Here is a 15,326-nt window from a genome sequence, read left to right on the forward strand (position 1 = left end):
TTTCCAGGCTAAAGAGTCCCATGGCTCTCAGCCTGTCATCGTAAGATCTGTTTTCCTGACCTCTGATCATGCGTGTGGCTCTCCTCTGGACTGGTGTCGCTGTGGACTGCTGCCACGTTCACAGTTAGGGAGAAAAATCAAAGTGGCTCTGTTATACACACCTGCTTCATTTGGAAACTGAAGGCAACATCTTTAGCTGCTCAGTGATTGTCTACAACACTATGTTGTGGGCTACGGGGATGTGGCATCATATTTATAATATTAAAAGTTAAAAAATCCCACTCTCAGGCTTTTTACCAGGTGCCGTTATGTTTTCTATTGCCCAGACAAAGTCTCACATGAAGTCTTGTTTCCCCTACTTCATTTTCTAAGTATAACAAAAATTAAAAGCAACTATGTGTTTGCCAGTGTAGTTAAGAGTTTTTACCAAGTCCAAAAGTCTGCTGCTTCTCCTGTTGGTATTCATGGTAGACTGTTAAATTTCACTAGCTATTGCAAGCTTTTTCATCACATCTGTCAGGAGTCATCCACAGTGGAGTGCTTGAAGGGTTAACATTTATGGTTGCTTATACATCATTTCACTCTGTTGCCTTGCAGTATGTATTTTGGGTGTTTGGGGGCAAAAATGTAGGCAATGTTTTATGCATCCAAAATTTATTTACATTGTAAAAATATTGTCTCTAATATGTGTTTTATCAAGTTACTCTGAGACTGGCCCTGCTGTTCTCCAGATGCTGTCATTTGAAGGCTTGGGGTGTTGTTACAGCTATTTAGTGGATGATTCTCAGTAACATTTTCAAAAGCAGCCTAAGTAAAGTGACTTAAGCTGCCTAAAGTTGCAGAGAATTACTTAGTTGGGATTTTGGAAAATGCCGAAGCAGATTAGGTGCCAAAATCCTAATGGACGCATGGGGAGGTGGACACTTAATATGGCTAATCACTTTTTGAAAATCCCACTGAATATATTTTGGCACCTATAATTCCCTTGGGAATCTGAGGACTGACTTTCACTGGATCATAGGTTTTGTAATTGCTTCGGAATTGTTGGAAGCATTATCCCAAGCTCACAGTAGGCAAAAGGGGGACAACTCAAAAGCTCCCCAGAAATAAAATGTTTATGAAAACAGTTTAAAATGTGTCATAATACCCTCCCTGTCTACACGTGCAAAATGGACTGTGCTCACAAGGATGCGTTTCTTCTTCTGCTCACCTCTCGTGCCAATAGCTTAGGTGCTTACTGTGACAAGGCAGTCCCTCGAATATAAATATACCAGGCCAAACATTCAGCTCAGATAAATTCTCATAAGACAATTCACCTGTGCTGCATTAGACCAGTTAGAGTTGGACATACTGCATGTGTAGCCTTGCGTACTGCAGGGAGGTCTATGCAAGATACACAGGAACATGTGTGAATGTCTGTGTGAGTATACTGTCAAGACAGGGCGTGATGGTCCCCAGTGATTCCTTGCTTTTATGCCAGTGAGAAATGTTTAATTAGGTCCAAAGCGTTAATAGAAAACCCTAGGTCAGGGCTTCCTGACTTTTTTCTCAGCATTACCCCATTTAAACCTTGGAAATTTTTTGCAACTCCAAAATGATGCAGACAAGCTCCACAAGTCATGAAGATGGCATTACAATCTTTATGATCTTCATATTTTTCATATACAACATTTAAAATCATTTCAATTTCTTTTTTAGATTTAAAAAGCAACAATGAAAACAAAGTCTTAATAAGCTATTAAGTGCATTTAGTTGATGTTTATTTCAATTGCTTTAACTATGGATTATATTTACTGTGGTGCCCTACCATTAAACAAACCTGCTTATATTTACTCCTGTTTATATTTATAACATTTTTTTTTTATTATTATTTATAAACAGGAACCATATTTATCATCATAGGTTTACACTGTCAAGTGTCTTTGCAACCCTTTTTTTTATCGTTGTGACCCCAAATAGGGTTGCGACCCCAAGATAGGGAGCATCTGGTAGAGGTTGAGGTTCACTGTCATCCTTGTCTAATCTTGGCCGATTTTCAAGCACTTTAGAGCCTGGTTACTGAGCTTGACGGTTTGCTATATCTCAGCCTAAGGCAGGACTCAAAGTGCCAAGAAGTCCAACCAAGAACATAAGCACGCGCTTAGCTTCAGGCAAAACACTTCAGTCCCCCTTTCCACCGAACATGTATGTTGCCCCATTGGTTTCAATGGAGCACTTATGCTTAAGGTTAATCAATGCCTAGCCTTTTTTGCATATATTGTGGTGTAAAAGGACCTTCCAAAGACCAATTAAAGCTGTGCCACTTGCATGGAGGTGAAGACCCACGTCAAAGTACCATTTGGGGAGACGTCTGCAAACTATATCAATGCTAACAAAGCAGCTGGTGTCACAAAGGCAAATTTTTAAAATAATTGTCATGACATTTCCATTGCAGGGACAGAAAGCTCTATTCTTTCATTGGTCCAAAAGCGCAATTGACATTAACGCTAATGGCAGATATTTACATACATCATTAGGAGAATGAACCCAAAAATCACTAGCAACAATAAGCAGCTGTATTTGCCGCAATTCATTATACAGTGCACAATGCCAGGCTGTCTTAGCATAAAGCAGAGCCCTGATAATAGGCATGTGTTCAGCCCCCAACCCTACTGAAGTACATCATAAGCTTCTTTATTACAACATGCAAATCGCTTCCACAGGCAACTTTCTTTGTTGCTAAGGGCTGATCTTCCAGCTGTCTGTGCATGCGAGTAAGCGTGCACATGCAAGTCATCCTGCTGGTTCCTTGGAGCTACGTCGCTGAGCTAAGTTGTTCCCACCTAGGGACCAACCATGCGAACACACACACACGAGCTACTCTAGTCCTCTCACATGTGATGGGACTATACCCACGGTTAAGCTTACTGATGTGCAGGAATCCTGGTTTTCTCTGATAACCACCCCCCCCCCAATTTTCAGATTAAATCCACATTTTCCTGTGACCAAAATGAAACACCTCTATATGTGTGTGTGTGTGTGCGCGCGCGAGTGTGTGCGTGCATGTATATATATATTATACACACACACACACACACACCCCCCTATATATTAGTGGTTTCATTTTAATCATGGAAAAATGTAACCCCAAATCCAAATCCATATTGTTCCATGATCAAAATGAAACAGCACTAGATACATAGATAGAAAGATAGATAGCTATATCTATCTATCTATCTAAATATATCTATATCTATTTAGATAGATATAGATATAGATAGCGATATCTATATCTATATATTAGTGGTGTTTCATTTTAATCACAGAAAAATTTGGATTTGGGGTTACTTTTTCAATCTGAAAATTGGGGATTTTTTTTATCAGAGAAAACCAGGATCCTGCTGATGTGAGCAAACGTCTGCAGGGCTGAGACCTGAAGTTTGCATTATTGAGAAGGAAGCAAAGGTCTTGGGAAATGGTTCCTTAGGACTGCATTTTCAAAGGCATTTAGACATTTATAAATACTGAGAGGTGGCTGCCTGGGTTCAAAAGCACCTAGACAGCTGCATTCAATTCCTGCAGAGGGGATGGAGTTAAGCTCCTAAATAGATGTGGGAGGTTTGGGTCCCATGAAGAGCCTTGCTATGTGGGAAGAGCAATGGCCCAGGTGCTAGCATGTCAGCCTAGGCCCGGGTTCACATTCCTGTACTTTATGAATGGTCTTGGGGAAGTAGTTTAGTCTCCAAGCCTCACCTGGGGATGGGACTGCCTCCCATGGTGTTCCAGGGAGAAATGCTTTAAACTGAGCAAGTTGCTCTGCCCCTTATATTATTTTTGCAAGGATTTTGTTTCATTCATTGATGGTCCTGGTATCACCCCAGCTATTAAAACAATACCGACCTAGCAGGGAAGATTTGAGATCCCTGCCTCAACTGCATCGTCATCGTCAACTCTCCACACCTCTCAGAAGCCAAATGGCACCAGTTGTCCCTTTCCTGGGCTCATTTTTCCAAGCCCTTTTCTATTCAGTTGTAATAATGCCACTTCAGCCAGCACCACACCAGGAAGCTTGCCCCGAATACTTTCAGCATCTATCCTTTGCTGTAGGGTTGCTAAGAAAGGCTGGTTCGGGTAGCCTATTTTCCAAATTCTCCATGTCCCGAATCCATCTCTCTCTCTTCCAGTAATACTTGTAGTACTGTAGATAGTTGGAGCTCTTAATTGCTTATTCTATGAGGGCACATTACCTTGAATATCTGCACCCAGACATCTGCACATTGAAAGCTGTTCAGATTGCATTCTGGGGACTTGTTTTTTCCTACGGACCTTAAGATGTAGCTTTGAGACTCCCATTTTGGTGTCCTGGCTAATCCCATTGGCTCTCCATACCATATTCGGGTTTTTTGAATTACAGTTCTTGCCTTTCTCGCAGCTCACAACAAATACGCAAGCATCGGTGTTAGGAATGATACAATCCAGACAAGTGACTTTTATTAGTAGCTTTGAAGGAAATAAATAAGTTTATTGGGAGACAAAAGGGGCTCAAGACTTTTGTCTTTGAAGAGTGAATGAGTCAGCATTGTCTGGCAAATCGTGAAAGACCGTGTTTTCCACTGTCCGTCCTCAACTCCATCTCCGAACCCACCGTCTACCACTTCCATTCGGCCAATCTGTGGCCTACCAAAATCCATACACCTTCAAATAAGATGGGGACAAGCCGTGGCCTTGCCTGGCGTGGATGGTCACATTAAACAAGACTGCTAGCTCCTGCGTTAGCTTTACTGAAGGTTATGCATTTTGACCCAAAATTCTAATTATTTGGATGATGTGAACTCCTATTATTGGCTGCATTGATTTTCTAGCCAGGGAACTTTGGAAATCCACAACATGCAGATCAGCAGGCCATTGGCATACATTGCTTTTTTCTGTGATGATAGATGAAAATCAAGTCGGCAAAGGCTTGATTTCAGCAAAAGCGAACTGGTGGTCATAGGCTTGTTCTCCCTGCAATTTCTAAATCTATGTAAGATGAGTCATGGAAGGATTTCCCTGGGATGGAATAAACCAGCTTTGTGTCAGTTCTTGGGATCACTTTTTGCAGGGGAAATCACACTATATTCCCATTTCATTGCCCTCTCAATTTGCCTTGAGCAGTTCCGCACTGACGGGATCTTCACTGGGTCAGTTGTTGCTCTGTCATCTTCCAATCACTGCTTTAAGTTCATCCAGTAATGAATTTGCAGGAAACGCCCATGCTGTGCCATCATCCCCACCTTATCAAAGTTAAAGCTGATCCTTAGAGAGATTTATTAAAGATGTCACTGATATGTTCTGCCAATCTTTCTTTTCACTCCCCCAAGGTGGCAAGGATTTTCCCTTGCTCATCTCTTATTGGACTTTCCCAGCTGTGATGAAAACCACCGTAAAGTCATTTAGTGGTTTGAGAAATCATTCTCCTGTCACTGCTGCCCTTTCTGCTTCCAATGCCCATCTATCTATCTATGCTCTTCTCCTCTTTGTGGCTGATGTTTTAGTGCTTTATCCTTATAAACCTCTTTAACAAATACTTTCCTGTGGCCTTACAGCATAGTGTAGACTTAATGTAGCCAGCTTTCTTTCTTTCTACAATACCCATAAAACCCTAACTTTGCAAAAGCCAAGTATTCTCTCTGCTCTATTAATAGCCTGTTTCTAGCTGTTTCCAATATCACTTTAGACTGTTTCCACCAACTAGAAAGCTCGCATGAAAGCCTAGACCCAACATTTGCAAACTTTGCTGATATGATCACTTATTTTCTTAACAACCAATTTATACATATATACAGGAACCTATACTTGCATAACTATTGCATGTTATCATGGGCATGATCTGAAAGGATGCCTCTATCAGTAGTAGTTGTGGCAGCTAAATGCAGGTGTTTGGTAGCATTGCGGGGGGCCATCACTTTCTAAAAAGAGGATTAGAAGGGTGGTGAATCACTGTTACCAAAGAGGGGGGGCAGTCTCCATCCTTGGAGGTTTTGAAGACCCGGCTACACAAAGCCTTGTCTGGGATGATGCAGTCGGGGCTGGTCCTGCTTGGAGCAGGGAGCTGGACTAGATGTGACCTCCTGAGGTCCCTTCCAGCCCTAGTTTTCTACTATTTGCAATGGTCTGTTGTATGCAGGTCAGTGGTTATTCTCTTTTACGGGATGCCGTGCAGTGCACAAAACGGTACATCGCAGGGAAAGGTACAAGAGAAAGGAAAAGAACGTCTCTGGTATGAAGCCTGTTTTTTCTCTGAATGCTTCCTTTTAACCTCAAAAGCCAACACCTTAGCACTGAAAGCTCTGGGCCTGATTTACTTGCATTGTGAACCTGTTATCCCCAAAGACTTACAAACCTACAGCAGAGCAGCAGCACATCAACTCGTTCCTGGGTGAGCGTGCACAGCTCAGAGTAGGTCTCACAGCTGCGCCGACCCTACTTTGGAGGATGTTTTCCCTCTTTGATGCAAATTCAGTGGAGCAATAACACCAGTTAAGGGAGGTTCAAGTACGGAGGACGTCTGGGGTGTGACCCCAGCAATACCACGCCATTAATCCCTTGTAGGAATTTCACCCACCACGTTTGCAACAAATGGGAGATCCGGTAGCAGAAGGGCAATGGCACAAATACTGAGGGCACAGAGGATTGGCAAATAAAATATGTATTGTGCAGCACATGAGGACCCCCACCCTATTATTAACTACATTGTCATCTCCCATTCAGCCGAAAGAGTCACGTTCCAGCACAGCCTATTATTGATTCACCTTCTACACTTCAGTCAAGTGCTTATGTGTCTTCCCAACCAAACCAAACCAAGCATCCAGGAGGGTTTGGAGGGTGCTGCAGAGTCCTGAAGGGACAATATAGCAAAGAGCACCTGCTGTCTGCCACCCTCCTATCATGGTTACAGAGCTCAGTGCTTGCTGAAGGGGACTCCAGGGGCTTTCCCGGCCGAGGGGCTTCCAGGATGCTGGGAGAAGCAGGGATAAGGCAGCATTAGCAACACTCCCATGTTATGCCCCAGTTGTCCCAATCAGTCTCCCCATCCCTTCCTATTTCCAGGACCAGAAGAAACATCAGCATCAAGTCATTTGCAGCCACTTGCTTCACAATTTAAACAACCTGTGGATAGAACATGCCCAAGTCCCATGCCCCGCTACATGCTTTAAGATATAAAGACTGGGCAAGAGTATAGCAAATACAGAAGGGGACAGAACAGCAGCTGAAATCATAATCCTAATATAAGTAGCCCTGACACGTCCTGGGGTTTACTCCAAATTCTTTTCTCTGGATGATTGCACGCGACACATACAGAAGTGTGAGCCCTCTCCGTTCTCCCTTCAGGTGTAAAATAAGCAGTCACGCACACGGATTAAAAAGTGAAAGCATAAGATGGAAATTAAAGGCAGAGTAACCAGAGTCCAATGAGAAATCCCAGTACTATCAATGGTATTTCTTCCACCTTTCTTTGAAGCTCTGGGTACTGGCCATTCTTGGAGACAGGGTATTAGCCAGCATGGGTAATGTGTATGTTCCTAATAGGAAAGCTCATTTCCAAAGCGTGGCAAAACATTCAAGCCAGGGCAAATGCCAGCAGGGTTTCTATCAATTCAGCTGTCACTGGTTTTTAATCCTCTGATAGCAGTAAGAGCCCACCGAGAGCAGCGGTAATAGATGGGACGTGCCCATCTCAATGCAATGTTCAAGGACGTGGATTTGATCAGAAACCCTGGGAAGCAGAATAGATGAAACAAGCTTTGTCATGACTGAATCACTGCAGCGACCGATCGTTGTCCGTCTCCGTCGTAATGCTACGTGGCTCAGATGGAGGAGGTCCAGGCAAGCAGAAGCTAGCAGCAAGGGACCATAAGGTGCCGTCGGTTTGTATGCAGACGCTTGGCTCCAAATGAGGTCAGTGGAAGTCGGCCCATTGACTGTGGCAGGAGCTGGATTAGACCCAAAGGACATGACATCCGAGGGCAGTGATGCTTCAGTAATGAACGGATGCCATGTTCACCAAGCAAGCTTAAGGCAATTGGAGGCTTTTTTTCTTTCTCCTACCATTTTTTCTCTGTCTCCCTTCAATGTCCTGACTGATTAAGGTGCTTAAATGCATCCTTAACAACTGCCTAAACAGTCCTGCTGAGATGAATAGAGCCACTCGCACATATGAAATTAGCTGCAAGTTTATCTGCCTGGCCAAACTGCAGCCTTTCATCTGTTTTCTTCTCTCTGCCTTTTCCATGATGTGCAATGCAAACCAGTCATAATTCCTATGCACCAGAGCTGCTCCTTCGTTCAGTTCAAGGGGCTGATAAATGCAAGCCCTAGTTGCCTTTGGCTTTCACTAGAGCATTATCCTACAGCTAATTTTAACCCAAGAGAAGCCCAAAACCAAACCCCAGCTCTGAACACCCCTTCTTTCTGAGAAAGTCCAGCTCCAGGTCTGACTTTTGTGGGTTGGACCTTTTCCAGTGACATTGCCTGGCATTTTGTCATCCACTTGGTTTGCCAAGAGAGAAGAAATGTATTTGAAAGAACAAAAAAAGTCTTGAACTATTGTGCATGACTCTGGTACCTGGATCAGCATTCATAAGTTTGTCCTTGACTACGATGGTCCCTAGAAAAGCTCCCTTAAACTAAAGTAACCTGAACATGGATTTCCCCTCCTGGCCTGTGTCCAAACTGGCATGTACTAGGTGTAACAAGAAGGACGCAGGGAAGGATTTCTGACGCAGTGTTGCAGCCGTCCCCCTCGCTCCCTCCTTGCTCCATCATTTAAAGGGCCGTTTGGTGGTTTGGAGTCCACAGAATCACAGTCTCCTGTCTCAGCTACTTTCTGATCTTCGTTAGCACACAAAATCATTTTTCTTTTGCTGTGTGTTCTCCATTTATCCCACGGGACTTCCTCCTCCAACCCGGTCACATTCAGCTCTTCACAGGCTCCTAATTCCTAACAAAATTCCAAGAAAGGCGAGGAGAGTCCTTGCAAATATTACCCCTCGTAGGGCAGTTTCTGGGCTCCTCTCTGGTTCTGCCTCTTCTTTCAAAGATGTTAGACCTGGGGGGGTTTCCAGCTGCCCCTTAGTTGTCATCTCACTCAAGAAATCTCCAAACAAGCAAAACTCAGCCTATTCACTCCATCCCGGAAGAGCACACACCAACTGATGAAGGGTACTTGTACCTGAAAACATGCAAAGAAGAATTTTTCCAACGATTTAAGTTGGTCTAGTAAAAGACATTAGATTTCCCCAAAGAACCTCGTCTGCCTTAGGTCTTGAAAGCACTGCCACAGGTTAGTCTCTCTCTACCCCTCTGTATTAGAGCTTCATACTATTATATGACCATAGAAAATATTAATGAATAATATTAAGAGAAAATATTATTTCTCATGGGCTTAAGCATCTGAATATACCATGACAACAAGAAGAAAGAAGAACAAGGAAAGTAAGTATAGACGACACATTTCTGAATTTTTCTAAGAGGGGAGTCTGAGCATTTTTTCTTCTGAGGATTAAGAGAGCACTGTGAGAGAGAGCCGGCTCTCCTTGCAAGAGTTTCCAAACCTGGCATGGATCTAGCTGGAAAAAAAAGGCTTTAAAAAAACAAAACAACCTCAGCCTTTATTTACTGCTCTCACAGAGCATGCACAGTCCCCAGAACAGCACTTGCCGCCTTGCTGTTGTGGCTGCATAACCTTGATGCACAGGAATCAAACACAATGCGAAGCGCGGCTGAGCTCTGCAAGGCGACTGCGTTAAGCCGGCACCACCTAACTCCTGAGATCTGCTCCGCACGTGCCTTCACCCTTGCGGTTGCTTCCTTGGGTAGCAAATGTCACTGTTTTCTGGTCCTGACTCCCGTCAGCCTGGCAGTGCCAACTCAGCTAAGCAAGAAGGAGCTGACTTCCAGTCTTTCTACATGCATGATACACAGGGCTGTTTGCCAGGTGCCGTTGCTTTCATCCTGGGGTTACGTAGGTGTAACGCAAAATAGTCTGGCTGGCAGAACTGTGACTACACATCACTTCAGCTTGTCTTGAAGGGCCCCAACTGAGTTGGCAGCCTTGGCACTGAGAGCATGCACCTTCATGCTCAAAAGCAAAATGCCCTGGGAAACAATAGATGTGGTACCCACAGTTACGTTTCAGTGGCCTTTCTGGGGTAGAAGAGCATCGTAGCAGAGAAGCACCTACATAGCACGGGTAAAGTTCTTGCTTTATTCAAGTCAATGGCAAGACAGCCCTGGAGCAGACACTTAGAGGGCAATGATTTCACTGATGTGCAGGTGTCACTCCAGAAATGCCAGTTAATTAATTTAATTCATTCTTTCCAACTAGGTAAAAATCCGTTGAGCGCTGGCACTTGCTCTAGTTAATGTTTCACAGACTTTTGGGGCTTACAGTTCAACACCTAAAGCACTATGTCACATCTAATATATAAGGGTTGGCTGTTTTGATGATAAATAACACTACATTATATAAATGGGGCACGTCACATGGGGCTCTGCTCTGTCTTTGCGGCACGTGTGCAACGAACATTATCTCTGATGAGAGCTGCCCCTGGAAGTGAAGCTGGCAGACCTCCTCCACTTACGCTGCATTTTGGAGGGGAGAGGAAAGCAGGTGGAGACTGCTTCCTCTGCAGCTGTTGGAAGTGTTGCTGCCTGCTGCTGTTGCTAAATACCCAGTGCATTCCCATGTCTGCTGTAAAACTATGTCAGGTTCTCGCAGGTCACACACGCCCTGTGCTCTTGGAGCAAGGGTGCAAAGTGTCAGGGTTTTGCCTTTCTGGGCTCCCAGCGACTGCCTGCTGCATTTCAGAAAATAAATAAATAAATAAAATACAAGCTACCTTGGTCTCACCACTAGAAACCCACAGTGCAAAAGCCCCTTGCTTCTGCAGCAGCTGCTGTGTGCAAGCAGAGCAGCTGGTTGCTGAAAGAAGGGACGAGAGACATGGATGCCTGGACCAGCACAGGGCCCTGGCACAGTGGAGAACCCTAATTCACCAGAAAGGCTAATTAAAGGTGATGTATTTGGACCCAGTGACCCTTTACGACACTCTCTGAGATTTAAACTCATCTCCTTAAAAACAGCATGGCAGGAGAGGCGGGTGGCTGAGCCTCACCCCTTTCGGTTCTCAGGTGCTTTGGCGAATCTTACCACTCCTGTTCACCCACCACCTCCCCCCAGTCCCAGGTTGCCAAAACCATCAGCTCGGGGCCAAGGGTGTTACTGCCACCCATCTTTGAGTCTGGTAGGATGCATGAAACACCCGACAGTGCCCCCAGCACCTCAGCTTCAGTGGTCTTCACTACTTAGGATGAGTCCACATGGGTCCCTGTCTTGTGTTAGCTTGAAATATTCATCCCTGCAGCCCCCCATCCCCTGCCTGTCTCCATTTTCCCTCCAGCTTCTATGGCCATTTAGCACTGCCCAAATCTTTGTAGTGACCTCCTCTTCCCCACTGCCTCTTTCCTGGGGGGAGCTATGCAAGAGGCTTTCTTCTCCCCAATCTCAGACTTATTTTTCAGCCCTGTGCCTTTCCATTCTTCAGCTGCAAGCACCAGGAATCCCATCTCTAGCGCTGCTCAGTGAGACCAATGAGTCTTTAGACTAAATAACAATCTGGTAGGGTTTTTCTCAGCCTCACCAGATACTTAGGAGGACACTCTTCCAGCTTCAACAAGAGTGTGCTCTGGTCCTGGGATGAAACCATGAAGTAGAGGCTCCTAAAAGATGTTGAAGTGGGAGAGATGGTTCCCAAAGTGCCATGCAGTGGGGATGGGTGCAATAATGATTGCCGAATGCTATTTGGCCTTCCCTGCTGAAGGGAAAAGTGCCCATGAAAGGGGTGTTTGTTGTAGCCATGTTGGTCTAAGGACATGGACAGACAAGGTTCTTTGGGTAGATGTGATATATTTTATTAGACCCACTCAAATAGTTGGAAAAATTCTTCCTCGCAAGCTTTCAGGCACAAATACCCTTCTTCAGGCAGAGGAAGCGTCTGCAGTCTGGAGGGTGCTTGTAAAGCTTGCCAAGACATATTTTTCCAACCATTTTAGTGGGTCTAATAAAAGATATCACATTTACCCAAAGAACCTTGTCTGTCCATGAAAAGGACAGATTCTCCTGGTTTGGAAATGAAACCCCAAACCAAATCACAGGTCCTGGCTCTCTCTTGGCCTGTTGCAGAAGGACCCTGGTTTCCCAGGGTTGTAAAAATCCCTATGAGATTTATACACGGGGTAAAAGTTCCCCCTAACACATAGGAGTGAGGGGTATGGCCTCCGAATCAGAAATTCCTAGACCTCAAATGCTGGAGGCTGCAAGGGGGAGAGGAGCAGTGGGAAGAAACCCTGGTTAGATGCTAGTCACTCTGCCTTGCAGCATGTGCCCTCTGCCCCTGAGTGACACCAGGAGACTGGGCAAAAGGGACTATGGTCTGGCCCAGCAAAGGCAATTCTTATGTCCTTCTGCTAAAAGTTAAGCCAGTGCTTCAGCAAATTGGGGCCCACTGGTGGAAATGCCAAAGAGGGAATTAAAACTCAACAAATATCTCCTCTCCCCTGGAAACAAAATGTTGGATCCCATGAAATCCCATAGTCTCATTGACCCTAAGGGCACCGGCGTGACTGAGCATCTCTTCCATCACGTGTCTGCCGGGGAAGAACGAATCAATTAATCAATGGCCAGAGCTGTGCAGAGGCAGGAGAACCTGCTGCGGGGTAGCTGGAATATTGTAGATTAGGATTGTGATGGATTAGGTCCCTGGACTCATCTTGATTCAGTTCAGCTTGATCCATCCCTTACAGCCACAGTTCCCATTTGGCTATCAAGGAACAAAACCAGAGAAATAAATCTGGGCATATCCATCTGCAAAGGGATAGATTTCACCTATGTACAGGGCCAGAGTGTAGCTTCTCTTGGCTAGACGTTTCAAAAGACATCATGGGCTGAGTTCAGCAAAGACACCGAACTAGTTAGAACAAACCAGTTCAAGTAGAGGGAGAGAGACAAAAAAAAACCAAACACAAAACCAAAACCAGATGACCATAAAAGATGCTTCCGAAGCCTTTAATTACAACGTCAGCAGACTGAGAATAGCAAACAGAGTGCTGTGGCATTGCTTATCTCTAGCTGCCTGGCCCTTTTCTGGGGAGGAGTCTCTGAGGTTTTCTGAGCCACTTGAGAGAGGGTTTTTTCCCACCCCAAAATGGCACAGCTGCATTTGTGAGATTAGAGTGCATTCAGGCATCACACAGCCAGGGCTGCATTTAGCTTCCCGCCCCATTGCTTGATAATGCCTGGTTTGCAGGTGGTAGTTTCCAGCTGCTTATGCTGTTGCAGGGCTGTAATTGCCTTCTCTGGTTGCAAGGAGCCAGCGTGCCAATGACAGCATGCTGATGGGAGGTCAGCTGTAAAACGAGGGCTTGGCTTGTTGAAAAGTGATGCCAGTAAAGTGACATGGTGGGTGATAAGGATGAGAGAAAAGTGGGCTGCAGCTCCTTGCAAAGGCAGAAGTCGCCTTTTCTGAGAAATCGACCCAAACCGAAGAGCGAAGAGGAACATTGTGAAAGGCTGAAGGAAAGGTCACTTGTGGTTATGGCTTGGGACTTCAAAGGGATAAGATGAAGGAGGGTTTTGTGTCAGCAAAATTGAAGGTTTTTACAGGAAATCCCTGACTGAGTTTCTCCTGGAAAGGGGAGAAAGGCCCTGGGGCAGCACAAATGAAAGAGGCAGCTGCAGAGAGAGATGGAGGCAGCCGCGGGCAGGGCTGTGCAGGAAATGGGGGGACGTGGAATAATATAGACAGGAGATCAACGTGATTTGAAGGATATGTGTGAGGTGTGGCGTTACCCCACTGGTGAGCGAGGTTCTGGGCACCCAGCAGTGCCACGCTGCGGCAGTTATACCCAAAAAGTGCTGTAATCAGGACAGAGCGATACTGGCTTTGTAATGCCTTGCTATGCATCCCCCCCGCCGCCCCCCCAAGCATCGTAAAGTTTGCCAGAAAAAGCTTAGGTTTGTTAGTATGACTGTTTGCAATCTAAGGACTTTGGGCTGGCTTGACTGGGTTCAGAAAATCACTCCAAGTCAAAACCCTGACCAAGAGAGCTAGGCAGGGAAAATCCCCCTAGAATAGACATATCTGGGTGATACAGTTGGTGGTGTCTCTGCTAGTTCTGCCAACCTTGACCAACCTTGACCAAGCTTGACCAGCTTTGGCCAAGCAAAGCCTACAGAGAATGATGCTATGCTGTTTCTAACCTCAGGACATCAACAGAACTTATTCCCGGGCAGTGAGACCAGAGTATGGCCTACGCGTCTCTTAAATCCCATTGTCTTGAAGACGTATCCTTTGACGTCATGGCCTTGTTCACAGGGACCAAGTCACCCTTTGTGATTAGCTGCAGTCTCAGCTCCAGGTAATTAGACCAGGTCAGTGGGTGAAAGCCAACAGCATGAGGAAGAGATAGAAAGGGACAGAAGTACAAAGAGTCTTCAGGTCTGTATGCCAAGAAGGCGACAGGGGCCGCGTGCTGCTTTTGAAAGATAAGAGTCTTTTGCACCTTGGGTGTTACTTATTACAACATCGCTGTCTTTGAAGTCATCTTGGCACAGAGCAGAGCTGGGAGAAAGCGACAGTGTTTAATCCCCGCTGAAGAAGAATCAAAACAGGAAACGAATTGGCCTCCAAGAGCAAGAGTGCATTTGCAGCAAGCCCTACAAAAGGCAGCGCTAGATAACAGGCCTCTGCGTGGGTCCTGCCCAGCGCACGCCGATGGGTTTCTGATCGGATGCATTAGGAGTGGTGCCTGCAGTTAGGCCCCGGATAGGGAGTGTGGTTTAATGATGGGTTTGCTGCTAAAATGCAGCCATTTTTGCTTTCAAGGGGTTCCAGTATATTCTTGAAGACTCATTGGTTTCCCTTATTGAAGGCAATCTACCTGGTGTTTCTGGATGATATTGCATGCTGGAACTGGCCAGGAAAACCTTCCTGTGGCCTGTTTCGGGGAGGGGGGGGATATTTCAAAATTCCTTGCTATATATTTTTTGCTTCTTACACAAAAAGCTAAAGCCAAAACCTTCCCACCTCCTTGTTCTTTTTTTTAAAATGTATTTCAATAAAAACATTTTGTTTTTGGTAAAAGTTTCATAGATTTCATAGACATCAGGGCTGGAAGGGACCTTGGAAGATCATCGAGTCCAGCCCCTGCCCGAAGAGCAGGAAGTCAGCTGGGGTCACAGGATCCCAGCAAGATAAGCATCCAATTTGCTTTTGAAGGTCTTCAGTGTAGGTGCTTGAACCACCTCC

The 15,326-nt window shown here is 45.2% G+C and overlaps 1 protein-coding gene and 1 long non-coding RNA gene across 3 annotated transcripts in view; one reads left to right on the plus strand and one right to left on the minus strand.

Moving 5' to 3' along the window:
- ITK (IL2 inducible T-cell kinase) overlaps positions 1-15,326 on the plus strand; it is a 41,667-nt gene that overhangs the window by 800 nt on the left and 25,541 nt on the right. The gene's annotated exons all lie outside the window — the stretch shown is intronic.
- On the minus strand, positions 6,652-8,220 carry LOC109310208. Its single transcript, XR_002101157.1, has 2 exons — positions 7,469-8,220; positions 6,652-6,976 (listed from the first exon to the last, which is right to left on the minus strand). It is a non-coding gene; the product is annotated as an uncharacterized LOC109310208 (long non-coding RNA).

This window comes from Crocodylus porosus, unplaced genomic scaffold, assembly GCF_001723895.1.
Source record: "Crocodylus porosus isolate Cpor-Errol unplaced genomic scaffold, CroPor_comp1, whole genome shotgun sequence".
NCBI lineage: Eukaryota > Metazoa > Chordata > Crocodylia > Crocodylidae > Crocodylus > Crocodylus porosus.